The 16,381-nt window shown below is 42.5% G+C and overlaps 1 non-coding gene and 2 pseudogenes across 1 annotated transcript; 1 reads left to right on the top strand and 2 right to left on the bottom strand.

The window, feature by feature from the left end:
- The first annotated feature begins 865 nt into the window (after nucleotides 1–865).
- TRNAW-CCA (transfer RNA tryptophan (anticodon CCA)) lies at nucleotides 866–940 on the top strand. Its single transcript has one exon. It is a non-coding gene; the product is annotated as a tRNA-Trp (tRNA).
- A 9,922-nt stretch (nucleotides 941–10,862) lies between these two features.
- Nucleotides 10,863–12,421, bottom strand: LOC101434281 (probable UDP-sugar transporter protein SLC35A4; annotated as a pseudogene).
- A 1,241-nt stretch (nucleotides 12,422–13,662) lies between these two features.
- On the bottom strand, nucleotides 13,663–16,293 carry LOC105747682 (zinc finger protein ZFP2-like; annotated as a pseudogene).
- Between the last annotated feature and the right edge of the window lie 88 nt (nucleotides 16,294–16,381).

Below are 16,381 nucleotides of genomic sequence, written 5' to 3'. Positions count from 1 at the left end.
ATGATTAGGGCTTTGATTGGGCTATGTCAGTAAGGCATAAAAGGCATGGCAAAGGACAGAGTTTTGCTCTTGGAGTTTTGATGCTGGAGTTTTTGAGCTGGAGCCCCAGGAAGTGAACACACAGGAGATGAACCCAGAGGAATAGAGATAGCTCCTTACACATGGCAGAAGCCCCAGGGAGAGAGACAGAGCTGTTTGCCTGATAGTCTACAGCTGGCCTTGTGGAGTGAGCACAGCAGCTGAGCCTGGAGAGAAATGCAGCCCCAGTAAGAGAGGAAAACTCAGCCCAGAGAGAAGCAAGTCCCAGGAAGAGAGGAACCCAGGAAGCCTGAACCCTGGCAGATGTTGGCAGCCATCTTACTCCAACACGTGGCAAAAGACTTTGGTGAGGGAAGTAACTTATGCTTTATGGCCTGGTAACTGTAAGCTTCAACCCCAAATAAACACCCTTTATAAAAACCAACTAATTTCTGGTATTTTGCATCAGCACATGTTTGGCTGACTAAAACACAAGTCTTTCTCCCCAAAGACCATGGCCTTTTGGGGCTGGCTGCTGGAGATCTGTGGTCCTTACCTTCTTCTGGGATCCACTGATGTTCAGTTTCTGGCTGCTTGCACTGTGGCTTTCTCTCTCCCTGTCTGAATTTCATTCCACTTACAAAGGATTCCAGTGATAGGATTAAGACCTATCCTGATTGAGGTGGGCCACACCTTAACTGAAGTATTCTCATCAAGAAGTCCTATTGGGGAGCAGATGTAGCTCAAGTGCTTGAGTGCCTGCTTCCCATGTATGAGGTCCCAGGTTCAATCCCTGGTACCGCCTAAAACAGAAACAAACAAATGAAAAAAAAACAACTCTCACTGAGGAGCAGGTGTAGCTCAGTGGTTGAGCATCTGCTTCCAATGTATGAGGTCCTGGGTTCAATCCCCAGTACTTCCTAAAATAAATATATATAATAATATATATATGTCTTATTTATAGTGGGTTCATGCCTACAGGAATGGATTATGTTTAAGATCATGTATTTCTGGGGTATATGCAGCTCCAAACCATCATACCCACTCATCCTGCTAGGTTTTTCTTTGCGGAGTACACTGTTCAGTATCTGAGAACCACGAATCATCAGGATATTCAGGGTATGTGATGACAGCAACTTCAAGAAGCAAAAGTGTCAAAGGCTCACAAAAAAGAAGAGTAAAAAAGAACGGGAGAAAGGAGCAGCACCATCCACAGCAGACTCAGGACAGTATGTGAGCAGTGTGCTCCAAAGGCAAGTTGCCAGCTTCTTTCAGTATTAGGTATGATATCAGAATCTCTTCCAGCTTAGAATAACAGCAGTAATGGGGGTAACACATTGATGATCTCTTGCATTTATTAAGCAGTGATGGGGTCTGTCTTCAGCACAGCTTTCTAAAGTGTTCAGTAATGCCATACTTCAGTAATTCTGATTAAGGACCTTCGTGAAATCAGGATATACATAGAGACTTCTGTCCTCTATGGATCCTCTGACGACAAACAAGGCTTGACCTCTGAACCACATTCCTCACACTGATGGGGCTTCTCCTCAGTGTGGATCCTCAGGTTTTGAGTAAGACTAGTGCTCCCTTGGAAGGCTTCCCACGTTCCTTAATGTGGGAAAGCTGTAAGGTTTTTCCCCAGTGTGACTTCTCTGATGTTCCATGAACCCTGACCTCTGACTGAAGGCCCTCTCTCTCCAGTGTGGATCCTCAGAAGTCCAATAAGGTGTGAACCTTGACTCAAGTTTTCACCACATTCTTTATACCCATAGGGTCTCTTCCCACTATGGATCCTCTGGCAAAGAACCAGGCCTGTGCTTTGACTGAAGGCTTTACCACATTCATTACACTGATAAGGTTTTATTTCATTATGAATTCCCTAGTGTGAAAGAAGGGCTGATCTGTAAATGGTGGCTTTTCCACACTGACTACATTTATAAGGTTTTCCCCAGTGTGACATCTCCAGTGTCAAACGGGCCCTGAATTATGAGCAAAAGTCTTCCCATACTCCTTAACATGTATGTGGTTTTTTTCCTGTGAGGTTGACCTTTTGCTGTTCTAATTTTTCCTCATATTTTAGAAAACACTCAGTGAGTTTCTTTCTGCAGAAATCTGCCCTGGAGCCAACTTACCAGTCATATCCCTGGACTCAGCTCCTGAAAGAGCAAGTAGATTATTTAAATACCAGATGCTCCATGTAAGTGTTTTGATGAAAGATTAGCAATAGCAATTGGTATTAATGAATGCTAACTATGCATCAGGGAATGTACTAAATAACCAAGTAATATCTATCCCAATGGTTTTAAGACACTCAAGGTACTTATCATAGAGAGTGAAAAATAATTGAAAGGCTCTTGAACCCCAGCCCAGATCTAAAAATTTAGAGTGGCAGGAGGGAAAATGTAAATTTCCCAACAGTCTTTCAAAGGTTTCTCAATAAACTGCAGCTTGCAGTATTCGCCCCCTGCGCAGTTCCACCCACAAATATCTTGGCTACCCTGGGACTTAGCCAACAGAATATAGTAGAAGGTAGCTGTGCCAGTTCAAAGACTAAGACTTAAGAAAAGTATTTTTGTGCTTTTGAGAGCCCTGTCTGGTTATCCTGCTAGAGAGATCATCTGAAGAAGATATGTGGCGACTGAGAATGAGTCCCAATCTCAGAGTCTTGCTAAGCCCAGTTTTCTAGCCATCTCCTGCTGGGGTGCCAGACATGAGTCAAGGATCTTGAGTATTGTAGTACTTCCCACCTACCACATGGGAGGTCCCAGGTTTGGTGCCTAAAAAAGGAAGATGACGTACAATGAACAGACAGCAAGAGCAAGCCACAAAGGGGGTGGGGATAAATAAATAATTCTTTAAAAAAAGAAAGAGAAAAAGGGAAAATAAAATGAATAGGTCCCAGAAAGCAGAATGACCTAGAATGAGACATATAACACAACATGTTTTTTTTTTAATGGTTTATTTATTAATCCCTTCATTGTTTGTGCTCACTGTCTGTTCGTTGTGTGCTCTGTGTCTGCTCATCTTTTTTTTTTTTTAGGAGGCACTGGGAACCGAACCTGGAAACTCCCATGTGGGATGGAGGTGTCCAGTCATCTAAGCCACATCTGCTCCCTGCTTGTTTTATCTCTCATTGTGTCTCCTTGTTGAATCTCCTTGTTGCATCATCTTGCCATGTCAGCTCACTGTCTTGCTCATCTTCTTCAGGAGGCTAACTTTTTTAGGAGGCACCGGGAACTGAACCTGGGACCTCTCATGTGGGAGACAGTGCCCAATTGCTTGAGCCACATCTACTCCCCCAACACTGATTCTGTAAAGTTTTAAAAAATATTTAAGGAGGGGGGAGGCACGTGCAATGGGACTAGGATAGGATAAAGATAAAAAACAGTAAAACAATGTATTCAAATAGAAGTTAGGCCACACTCAGACCAATGATTATTATGTGCCGTGAACTGCATTCATAATCAGTCCACAGTGGGTACCCCAGGACATTTATTGACCAGGTCTTGGACTAGGGCAGAATCCTATGGCTAACCATTAGTGGCCTCTCTTCTGGTCATCAACAAGCCATAAACAGGTACTAACCCATAAACAGAACCTGTTGAGCAGTCATTCAACAAATATGTTTTTTTGAAGACCTTTTCTGTGACAGTCACTGTTCTACATATTAGAGACATAAAGGTGAGCAAGGCAAATGTGGTATGTTGTTCAGCATAGCACAAATTCATTCAGGCTGCCCACAAAGCTCCATCTTTTTTTTTAACAAAGAGGTGGGAAATTTTGTGAGATGATTTGCAAAAATAAATATTTACTTGCAGCACGTCTCTGATCTACTAATACTATTTTAAAAAAAAGAAGTCTTGTCGAATTGTTATACTTGGATCCCAGGAATCAATCTTTTTTGTCAAAATCATTCTTAATGATATTATTTTAATTAGTCGTGAATTCCATTCCAAACCAAAAGCAGTAAAAATACAATAAATAATGTTTGGATTATCCAAAACTGTAATTAGTTATGCACATTTCCCCCTACTCTTTACCATTACTACAGAAAAAGAAAACCGCAAAAGACAGTTAAATATTCACCAAGCGTAGCAGTTAGATATGGTTATGAATTCCAAAAATAGATATTGGATTATGTTTGTAATCTGGTCTGTACCTGGGTGTGACTGAGTTATGATTAGGGCTTTTACTGGGCCACGTCATTAGGGCGTTGAGTCCCTTGCCCCTTGGTGGGTGGGACTCACAGATAAAAGGCATGGTAAAGGACAGAGTTAAAGGCTTTTAATGTTGGAGTTTTGATGTTGGAGTGTGATGCTGAAGCTGGAGCCCCCGGGGAGAGAGACAGAGCCTTCACCTGATAGTCTACAGCTGTGGAGAGAGGCAAAGCCTAGAAAGCCTCATAGTCTACAGCTGACCTTGTGGAGAAAACAGAGGAGCTGAGCCCAGAGGAACCCAGGAAGCCTGAACCCTCACAGACATTGGCAGCCATCTTGCTCCAACATGTGGAAATAGACTTTGGTGAGGGAAGTAACTTATGCTTTATGGCCTGGTATCTGTAAGCTCCTACTCCAAATAAATACCCTTTATAAAAACCAACCAATTTCTGATATTTTGCATCAGCACCCATTTGGCTGACTAATACACCCAATTATGTCACAGAAATTTGTTTTAATTCCTCGACTTTGCTGGTAAAGTGACATGACAAATTCTCTGTTACAACATTTGTCTTTAATTCCATATAAAGGGATTGTATGCATTTGAATTTTCTCTTACTGGTGACACTCAATGTTGAAAATCATAATACTATACCTCTATCACAAATTTGACTATTGAGGCTCATTTTTGTCATTTAGCCTCTGATGTTTGGAAAGGGACAATTTTCAATAAAAGGTTTTCCCACATCCGTTCCCATCATAAGTTTTAATTCCAGTTTGGACCCTCTGGTGTTTGATAAAATCTAAACTTTAACTGAAGGATTTCCCACATGATTTACATTCAAAGAGCTTTCCCCCATAACGCTGCACTACATAGAGATGCAGTTTAAGAGTTGATCTACACTGAAAGCTCTCCCATAGTGACCATACGTATAGAGTTTTATTCCAGTGTGGATTTTCTGATGTATCATAAAGGATTTTGCTTTTAGTTGAGACCCTCTAACAATTCTACATTTATGGGTTTTCTTTTGGTTTTCTGGTGATTAATAAATGCTGGCTTCCAAATGAAGGACTTCCCACACTTAACTTTATTCATTTTTTTTTTCTTTTTTCGGCGCTCTTGTCCCTCTTGTACACGTCCCAACTGCTGGTGGTAGTTGGGTATGGGCCCGAGCTCCAGCGCCATCCATTTTCAGGGCTGGTTGATTCGACAGGTGAGTTGTTACACACTTCTTGGTGGATTCCGACTTCCATGGCCACCGTCCTGCTGAACTATATTCATAAAGGTGATCTCCAGTGTGGGTTCTCTGGTAGGTGATCAGAAGTGAACCACAAGGAACTTTTTTATAATATTCTTCAGACCCAAAGGATTTTTCTCTATTGTGGATTTCCTGATGTCTGACAAGATTACTGTGAAATTTAAAGGTTTTGCCACAGTCTTTAATCTCACGGGGTTCCTCTCCACCATGGCTTCTCTGTTGTTTAATGGGTCTTGTGTATATAGTGAAGGCCTTTCCAGGCTGAGGATATTCATAGGGCTTTCCTCCAATTTGATGTGCTGGTATTTAGTTAGGGCTGCTGGTCAGCTCAGGCTTATTTTATTATGAAGTGATATTTCTGACCCATACTTTTGCATTCTCTATGTAAGAGAGGCTACTTCTTTTATTAGAGTTGCTCAAGTTGAAAATCATGTGCAAGCTTAATGGAGGTTTTCCAACTCCCTGATCATTGACAGACTTGGTCTTTAGGTGTCTCACGTCCTTTTTATCACAGTGATAATCCTCTTTACCTTGGCACAGTGTAGGTAGTGTTTCCTCAAAGAGGTTCCCTCCTCACTTGTGTACACTATTCAGAAGTCTATGGGCTTCTTCAGTGTGAAACTCCCAAGTATTATCCTCATTTAGTCCACTGGGCATCTCCCTCTATTCTGGTCTTTTGGAAAACTCTGCTTTGAGATGGACTCCTTGTTTAAGGCCAAGACTCAATCTGGGAAACAACAGGCAGTGCATGGAATTAGCATTGTTTCCTCAGAGACAGAAAGGGGGATTCAAATGTAACATATATCAGAGTACCCTATGGCGAGAACTTACCTAAAACTCAACTCTTTATATGTGAAAGCTCTAAGAAAGCACACATACTTGCTTTTTCGTTAATTTATGTTCTAATCTTTAGCACTTTTTTCCTTATACTTTCTTTAGGTATATTTTCCTGTTCTTTTGTAAGTTCTCAAAATGGATGCTTAGCAAAACAGAAGGTGAGTGTTCCAAGAAAGAAAGAAACAATGTGCTATGAGAGGTTGTAAAAGAAAAAAATTGCAAATGGCTACTGGAATAGTAATCATTTGAAGAACTATGTTTGTTTAGAAATAGAACTCAATCTAAGGCTTTAAACCACCTTCAAGTATACAATTCAGTGATATTAACTGCAATCAAAATATTGTACTGTATACAAATTTTTTGTCCATAGGACTATACAACCAAACAGTGAACCCTAAAGTAAACCATGGACTGTGGTTAAAAGTACAATTATAAAAATGTTCTTTTATCAATTGCAAAAAATGTATCACACTAATGCAGGGTGTTTATAATTATAGGGTGATATATGGGAACTCTATATTTTATGCATGTTTTTTCTGTAAACCTAAAACTTCTCTAATCATATATATAGTGGTATCATCACCAATATCCATTGCCCAATTTTCATCACCTCAAACAGAAACTCTGTACCATTTGAACAATTTCCCCTACCCTCTCCCAAAATCCCCCAACCCTGATAACCAGTAACCTACTATCTATGATATCTGCTTATTATAGGTATTTCCTGTGTGTGAGATCATACAGTATTTGTCTTTTTTTAATGTCTGGTTTATTTCATGCAACACGATGTCTTCAGAATTCATTCCTTTCCACAGCTGAGTAAAGTTCCATTGTTTGTATATAGCACATTCTGTTTATCCATTCATCTATTGGTAGACATTTGGTTTGCTTCTACCTTTAGGTTATAGTGAATAATGCTGCTATAAAAATTGGTGTATAAATATCTGTTCAAATATCTTTCTTGTTTTTTTAATTTTTATTTTATAGTTTACTTTTTCCTGCTTTCTTTTGATTATATACCTGGAAGTAGGATTACTGGGTCATGTGGTAATTCTATGTTTAACTTTCTGAGGAACTATCTGCCAAACAGACTTTTTAATGAACTGTGCTGTCACCAAGTAAGACTGTTCTAAACTTCTTTAGGGCTGAAGTGCTCTCTTTCATGCCCTTTTAATATGGAAATCCCAACTAAGCTTCCAAATTATGATTAAGATCCAAAGTTCTTTCCTTAGAAATATATTGTCTATACTTCTAAATTCCTCTACTGCTCATGCCCATGCTGAAGTGGGTTGGCCTTATATATGGGCAAGAATACAAGCTCAGCTATCCAGCCATCCATCCCCCACCTAACTCATTACTAAAAAGGTTCATGGTGGCTACACTGAATATCCGTGTATTCACGGATCCGTGTATTCATGGCTAACTTGAATATCTTGACAAGTTCTTGTCAAGAGAATTTGGTCATGAATCTCAAACCAATTCTTGCCTAATGCTTGCTTATGGCATCTGAAATTTAAGGGAAACTACTTCATAATCATTTAATTTTCCATCCATTTAGATTCTCCAAGTCTAACCTTTTTATTGAGCAAAATTATTATATAAAGCAAAAACCATGAACATACTCTTTGTCATATGCAGAAATGCTTCGCTGAGTTGAAGATTTATGGGAGAGTGAACTGAAACGATACTCAACAACATGGATCAATCTCACAAAAATAATGTTGAGAGAAATAAGCCACACAAGAGCATGGTATATAAACTTTATGGGATTGTTTTAAGGCTTCATTACAACAATTTTATGTGTTTCTCTTTATAAAACTATAGTTGAAGACAATGACCACTCTGTTACTCAACATCCTTCACACAGAGAGTCAAGCAATGTTTACCTGAATTTAGTCCCAGGGAAAAATTCATTTCTGTGGTCAAATATTACTTTTGTTAGAAATATGAAAAACAAAATACCTGTCATATTTCCACCTTGTCTCACTGCCAGAAAATTTCAAATTAATTTCAGTGCTCTACTGTATTAATTGATCTATCTCTAAAAGGAGAAAAGTTACCATCTGTAATGGATGAAATAATGTGCCTTGGGAAAGTTATGGTCCTGCCGATACCTTGATTTCTGGACTCCAGAACTGAGTTTTAAGTCGCCATGTTATTGGTAATTTGTTATGACAGTGTGAAGGAAGCAGATGTAAGCTGGGTCTGCTTTTACACAATTTATTATGCAAAGTGTAAGTGTACCTTAAATCCTTTTTGGAAGTGGGTGTAATATAAGCCTTAAACAAAAAAAATGTGTGCTTAAGCCATACCTTAAATTGAATAATCCATTTAGAGAATCATATTACAATAAGCCTACATTAACAGAGTCTCAGTTGAGTCCTTAAATTCTAAAAGAGCTTATGCTAAATTAAAACTATATAGAAATGTACCACAGGATTGCAGAAAAGAATATACTATTACAGGCTGAAGGCAGAGCACACACGAAGATACAATGAGAATAACCAATATGTACTGGAGATAGAAGCAAATAAACCAAATGGAGAAAGGGACTGAAATACTCCATTAGTGCATATCACAAAACCAGTGGTTAACACTTAATTATCAAAATCAGATCCATGAGAAGGGCACAGGGTCAACAAATGGGAAAATGATTTCTTTTGAGCCAAAGGGACTGGCAGCCCCCAGGAAATATTTCTCCTCTGCTGAAAGTACATTCTGAGAAGTGAATGGTCAACACAGGTGGGATGTCCAAGTCTCAAAAATACTAGTGGTAAGGGAGGAGGTTGATCTTGAGATGGGTCCCTGGGGAGGGGACTTAGAGCTGAGGTAACAGCATGTCTTCCAGACAAGAATGCCAACTAGGGAAACGAAGTGGCTCAAGCAGTTGGGCTACCGTCTACCATATATGAGGTCGGCAAGCTGGCCCATGTGGAGTGCCGCCGGTCCACGTGGAGAGCTGGTGCAGCAAGATGACACAGCAAGAGACACAGAGGAGATACTATGAGAGACACAGCAGAACAGGGAGCTGAGGTGGCGCAAGAGAATTATCGCCTCTCCCCCACTCCAGAAGGTCTCAGGATTGGTTCCTGGAGCCACCTAGTGAGAATACAAGTAGACACAGAAGAACACACAGCAAATGGACACAGAGAGCAGAGAATGGGGGTTGGGGATGAGAGAAATAAATCTTAAAAAAAAAAGGAATGCCAACTATAGCCTCTTTTTTAGCCAATTTTAAGAACCTAAACCCAGAACGCTTTATTTTTTTTTTAAAGAGTTATTGATTGATTGATTTCTCTCCCCCTCCCCCCCACCCCAGTTGTCTGTTCTCTGTGTCTATTTGCTGCGTCTTCTTCTTTGTCTGCCTCTGTTGTTGTCAGCGGCATGGGAATCTGTGTTTCTTTCTGTTGAGTCATCTTGTGTGTCAGCTCTCTGAGTGTGCGGTGCCATTCCTGGGCAGGCTGCACTTTCTTTCATGCTGGGCGGCTCTCCTTACGGGGCGCACTTCTTGCGCGTGGGGCTCCTCTACGTGGGGGACACCCCTGCGTGGCAGGGCACTCCTTGCACGCATCAGCACTGCACGTGGGCTGGCTCCAACACGGGTCAAGGAGGCCTGGGGTTTGAACCACGGACCTCCCATATGGTAGACGGCACTCTAACCACTGGGCCAAGTCCACTGTCCAAAACACTTTATTAAGACCTTGTTGCTTATGAGGTTAAAGAAACACTGATGGGGCTACTTAAGTTCCCTGTGCCTGGCCCCAGTCATCGTGTAGCACGTCCCCAGGCTACTGGGATCTGGGACACTACTAGGTAGGGACAGGACCCAGAGTGGGGAAGGATTAGAGGGGGCAGTGGGCTTCAAGTGGGCCCTTGAGGCGAGCAGAGAGATCAGGAATGGAGGCTTAAGCCAGGGCCCAGGAGCAATATTCCCTGAGATGAGTCAAGCTCCAGTCCTCTCGGGTTTCCAGGAAAAAAGCTGGGCTGGGAGCAGCACTGTGGAGGGTGCAGGGGTTATGTCTTTCAGGTGCCATAGAGCTGGGGGAGTTTGGTAGAGTGACCTGGAGAATGGTTGCATAATCTGTAGCAATTGGGCTTTCTTGCATGACAGTGGGGAGTGAATACCCCTGATGGGGAGGTCGTACACCATGGCTGGACTGGTGCTGGGCAGCCAGCACCATACTTGGGGAAAGGGAACCTGCTGGAGTGACCACAGTAGGCAAGGAACGGCATCCGGGCCCATAGCCCCCTTTGAGCCACATTAGTGCAGGATGAGGCATGGGACCTCCCATCAGGGATGTGGTCATTCCTCAGACCTAGGTACTGATGCTCCCTTGATTCCTTAGTCTGGAAGGACTTGAGGGGTGTTAAGAGTTTTAGCCAAACCCACTCTTCAAGTATCCCAGGAGTACAGCTTCATCCACCTACCTCCAGAAGCTGATCTGGCTGCTCGAACTCTCAGCTTTTCTCACAAAGCACTTGCTTCAGTGAGCTGAGGGAAGGAGGAGGCTGGGAGGTGGCTCTAATGGTGGCACCTAATCTACAGGGTCAAGGATGGAGGTCAGGAGTCGGGGTAGAAGTGGTCAGGAGGCTAGCAGCTGCTATAGTACAGGTGCACAGCCAGGTGAATGAGCAGCATGGCCAGGAAGAAGGTGGCTGTTAGTTGCAGCTGCAGCAGGGCTGCTAGAGCATGGTGTTGACTACCAGCGGCCAGGACACAACAGGACCAGGACACAGCAAAGAGGCGTGTGATGCTGCTGGCGTGTGATGCTGCTGCCGTGCTTCATGACAGCCCACGTGAGCAGTCCATTTAGTGCCCGGCTCAGCACCGTGAGAGCTGCCCATGCCAGGAAACATTCCAAGGAAGAGGGACCCAAAGCCACTGCCTGCATGCAGATGTAGGCCCAGGAGCATGCTGAAAGCATAAAGGAGGAGGTTCTGAAGGGCAGGGGCAGCTGCTGCCACATCACAAGCAGCGCCGTGTAACAGGGATGTCAAGCCTGAGGTAAGGCAGTATAGGAGCAGCAGGTCCAGTGATATGAGGGCATGGGGCCAGAAGCAGCTGCTGGGCAGTGCCTGGAAGAGTGTTCTGGGGGTCCTAGAGGCCCCCAGCTGCATAGCAGGCCCTGTTGGCAGCAGCAGCAGCCGTGCTAAACCCTCAAGAGCAGAACAGCAGTGCCAGAGGCAGGGGCAGCAGAACAGGGCTGTGCTCCCAACCTTGAGATTGCTCAGCACCTGATAGGTGCTAGGGTCCATGTCACGCTGAAGGAAGATCACTGGGTTGTTGTTAGCACCACAGAGCAGGGCTGATAGTGTGTAGGGGGCAGCCTGGCGCCAGGGTAGGGCCCTCCAGGGCCATGCTTGCCAGCCCACCAGAAGGGAGAAAGCATGAAACAGCAACTTGATCAATTCAGTCAGTAGCAAGGCCGAGGAGAGCTGGAGGGCTCTTGGCCATCCACATGGAGCAGTGCCAGCAGCAGGGCATGGGCACCACACATGGCAGTGTGCATCAGGGTCCAGCAGGCCTGCCTGGGATGGCCCAGGCCTGGCATACCCCCATCCTCTATACTTATGCCCATACCAGACCCTGTGGGGGGTGAGATACATTTGGGGAAAATCAAGTTATGGAGCCAGCTCCACACTCCACAGTAAAGGCTGAAAGAGGAAGGGGTTGGTGGCCCCTGAAGCCAAAGTCTTGAGGCCAGTCCCTGGGGTTAGGGAGGGAAGGAGTCCAAGGTGCAGGCTGAGCCACTGTTCGCCTTCTGCAGGAAGGGTGGAGTCAGCTAGGGAAGCCAGGGGAGCCAGATATGGCGCTGCTCCAGCTGCTCCCCCATGGGACCCAGAGCTAGTCAGGCCCCTTGCACAGTGACTGCAGATAGTCCCTCAGTGTCTTGTCCACATTGGGCACAGCTAATGCTTGAACTGTAGAGATGCCAATGCAGGTGCCCAAGGCAAAGCCCAATATTGCTGATGCCCTCAGTTTAGCTACCACATAGGCAGCCAGGAATCCTCTGAGGCAAGGGAGGACAGGAGCAAGCCATCCTGGCCCACACCACTTTTGTCTGCCATGTGCCACTGCAGGTGCTCCAGCTGATTCTTGAGAAATGCTAGGTCCTTAAGCTTGGGAAGAGAATCCTTGTCATCCGCCATCTTCCCCATTAAACTTATTGCCCCTTTTTATCATGGTACTAAACGTCATACTAGTGTAATAAGGTAAGAAAAAAAAGGTATTCAGATTGGAAAGGAAGAAATAAAACTGTCATTGTTTGCAAATGGTATGACTGTGTATGTAGAAAAACCAAAAGTGCATAAAAATTATTAGAATGTTAGATACAAAGTCAATATATAAAAATCTATTATAAGTCTAAGTTAATAAAATTTAAAAAATAATGAAATTTTAAAAATAATGCTACTAATATTAACAATTACATGGAAAAAGTATCAAATGACTAGGAATAAATCTAACAAAGATTCAGGATTTAAGACCTTTTCACTGAAAACTATAAAATATTATTGGGAAAAATTCTTTTGATCCCTGAGACTATTCATGAGGTTCAAAAGAATTTCAGGCCTGTTAACCCAGGGTGAGAAATCATTTTTAAAACAGAAAAACAACAATCAAGGAATTTAAAAACCAAAATCTGTCTCTTGAGTTTTCCATGACACATACAGGATTTGGGTTAAGAAGTTAGGCTACTGTCTGGTAGACAGCTTTATTAGGATTTCCAGACATAGCAAACACATTTCCCAAATTGAACTCATTAACTTTCTACCACCTTCTAACTATGAGCTTTCCTGGTTGCTATTAAGCATCAAACTTCACACAGTCATTCAAATAAATCCTTTAATGTCATCCTAAACCACTGCCAATTCAATGCTGCAAGTTCGCCAAGCTTGTCCCATGTTCAAACCTCTGAGTCTTTGTGTATACTCCATCATACTTTGAGAAACAAACACTAAATGCAAGGGTCAGAAGCACCTGAAGCTTTTGGGAGGCTTTTTGTGTCTGCTTGTTTGTTTGGGTTCAGGAAGCTCAGTCAAGTTCATAGGCTTATTGGGGTCAGTAAGTCAAAAGGCCTGGGGCTCTGTAAGTCACCAAGAAAAACTTTGAAATCTTCTGGGATTCCTACCTAAAAAGAGCTAGTCTACCTTCTGCAAGGAGATCATTAACCCACATAATGATCCTTAAGTGCATAGTGGCACATCAGGGACACAAGAAGGAAGACCAATAGGTTGATATTCAATAAGGATATGTGGTCTTTGTCTCACCAACCTACCTTACCTTCAATTCCAAAATTTATTAATAATATCTTTTACCTATAATATTGGTAGTAACAACAACCCCCCCAAAAAGCTCACATATCAAATAGAATGAAAGAATGATACGGAGAGAAATAAAAACTTTTTTTTTTACATTGTAGTATAGAGTTTTAAAATGGCTTTACCTTAGGAGTTGTAAAATTGCATTCTCAAAAGTTGCGTTTTTTAGAGTCTTAACCAGTCATCATGCCTATGGAGTCAATTTTCAGTGACTTCTTGCTTCTTCAGTATTCCAAGGGACCAAGTGTCAATTAAAGCATTGACTGTAATCATTCCCATCTTCTGATGGTGATTTCTGATATGGAAACAGGCCTTTTGGGTATGTTCACTACATAAATCACTGATGACACTTTCCTTTGGCATGTATTTTCTGGTGTTTAGTAAGATTAGAGCTTCCATGGAAAGCCTTTCCACATTCATCACACTTATATGGTTTCTCTCCAGTATGGATTCTCTGATGTTGACTAAGGGTTGATATCTGGTTGAATGCTCCACAACTCATAGGGCTTTTCTCCAGAGTGAATCCTCTGGTGATTAATAAGGGCTGAGTTCATATAGAAGGGCTTCCCACACTCCTTACACTCATACGCTTCTCTACTGTGTGGATTCTCTGATGTTTGACCAGGGCTGAGCTCACACTGAAGGTTTTTGCACACTCATCACACTCATATGGTTTCTCACCAGTATGGTTTCTCTGATGTTTGATAAGATCTGAACTCACACCAAATGCTTTATCACACTCATTACATTCATAGGGTTTTCTCCATTGTGGGTTCTCTGATGAACAATGAAATGTATCCTCACAATGAAAGCTTTCTTACACTCCTTACAAGTATAAGGCTTTTTACCAGCGTGGACTCTTTACTGCACAGTGAGGGCAGAGTGCACACTGAAGGCTTTTCCACAGTGATCACACTCATAGGGTCTCTCTCCAGTGTGGATTCTCTAATGTGGAACAAGGCCTGAGCTCCTGGCAAATTTCCCACACTCGCTGCATTTATACCACCTTTCTTCTGTGGGCCTGCCCTTATGCCATTCTAACTGGCTCTCATACTGAAATGCTTTTTCACACCCAGAAACTTTAAAAGTATCCCCATGATATGTGCTGGGGTCTTTTTGTGGGGGTCCATCCTTACAAAACTCCTTTCACATGACATCCTGTTCACACCTCTGACCTTGATTCCTAAAACAATAAACAGATCTTCCAAATGTGATTTATTTTTTGCTGCTAAAGCAATGTATGATATACACTTACTAGAAATCTCAAACATGGTCAGTAAGACCAGGACACAGCAATCATATCACAGATGAAATGTTTTCATTCAGCCTGTACCATAAATAATACAGTAACATCACAAAAGTATTGGAATGAATGAATGCCTAACCCAAATGGCTATTTAAATCTACCTTCTATAAAGGTATCTAAAAAATAGAGCTGGGACATCCTGGTCCTCCCAGTTTTCTTCTCCTATAGGCAACCACTTTTATTAATTTCTTGCGTCTTTCCATACATATGCATTGTATTCCAAATACGTATTTTTATATTCTCCTTTCATCTTTTTACACTATATATTATTCTATATCTTGTTGTTCTCACTTCACAATGGCCTTTCTGGACAGAGATATCTTCTTTATCCTTTTTTCAGCTACCTGGTATTCCACTGTGTTCTGCTTCCTTTTTCCAAGTCTGTTTTAAGCTTCTGATTTACTTGCTCTAAGGGGGAGGTGAGGCTTCCCACAAATCAGCCAGGAGGCTCGTAGTCACATGGACAATGCCCTCCATGGCTTAGAAGCTGTACCATTTCTAAGTGTTGCTGTTCTGTCAAGATCTTCTGAACAGTAGCTCCTTGGAAACACAAATACACACACACACACACAAAAAAAAAACAAAACAGAAAATCTCAGTGCAATGGTCAGATGCACATGAACTCCTAAGAGTTCAGAAACACTTACCACCCACGCATGTGATATAAGCTGCTCTGTCCTTATTATAAAAAAAAAAAAAGTAGAATCCTCAGATCTCCCTAAACCCCACTTTTCTACAGCTGGCTCACAATGGAATTATCCTTTCCAGTCCCTGCCCCAGTGTTTCTTCTTTTCTCTACTACCTTATCCTCACAGCCTCGAACCTCAGGTATTGACTTAGGCAAGTACAAAGAAAAAAGTAAAATGTTCTCCATCAATTATCTAATCTTAACAAAGCTACAGAGGTGTATGCAGTACCTTTCTGAGCAGTCATTAGATACTTACGGGTTAACATTTTTAATAAAGAAAAGCTTTCAGGGAGAAAGAAGGGATATTCATTCTCCTTTCTCAGAAAGAAAAAAATAAACAAAAACAAAACTGGGAAGGGGTGAGGAAATGCAATATATAGATACAAAAAAAGTTTCACACAAATACAGCATTCAGCTAAGCTGGGGCAAAATGAGAATATTTCAACACTTTTAAACTTCCAGATGACGCTCAACCACCAACGTCATTAACAACGCAAAGGGGAGCTGAGGACCCAGGGCCAAGGGAAAATAAGGTCTCTTGCATCCTATCGGGTCCCTCCGAAATTCAGAAAAGTAAGTTAGGGCCACTCCTGTCATCAGGTGGCGGCCGAGCCAGTAGGCGGCACCGGGCACTGGGGAGACCCGGCCAGAGGGACTGACTTTTTGGAGCACTCCAACAGTGTCTCCAGGGTCTCTGGGTGTCAGCATTGCCGGTGCGACAAGAGCCAGGCGGGAAAGCGGGGAAGGAAAAAGGAAAGAGAAAAGGAGTGTAGGAGTGGAGGATGGAGGCGAATGA

This window comes from Dasypus novemcinctus, chromosome 22, assembly GCF_030445035.2.
Source record: "Dasypus novemcinctus isolate mDasNov1 chromosome 22, mDasNov1.1.hap2, whole genome shotgun sequence".
Taxonomy (NCBI): Eukaryota; Metazoa; Chordata; class Mammalia; order Cingulata; family Dasypodidae; genus Dasypus; species Dasypus novemcinctus.
Note: the sequence above shows the minus strand (reverse complement) of the source record. Positions and strands in the feature narration are given on the sequence as shown.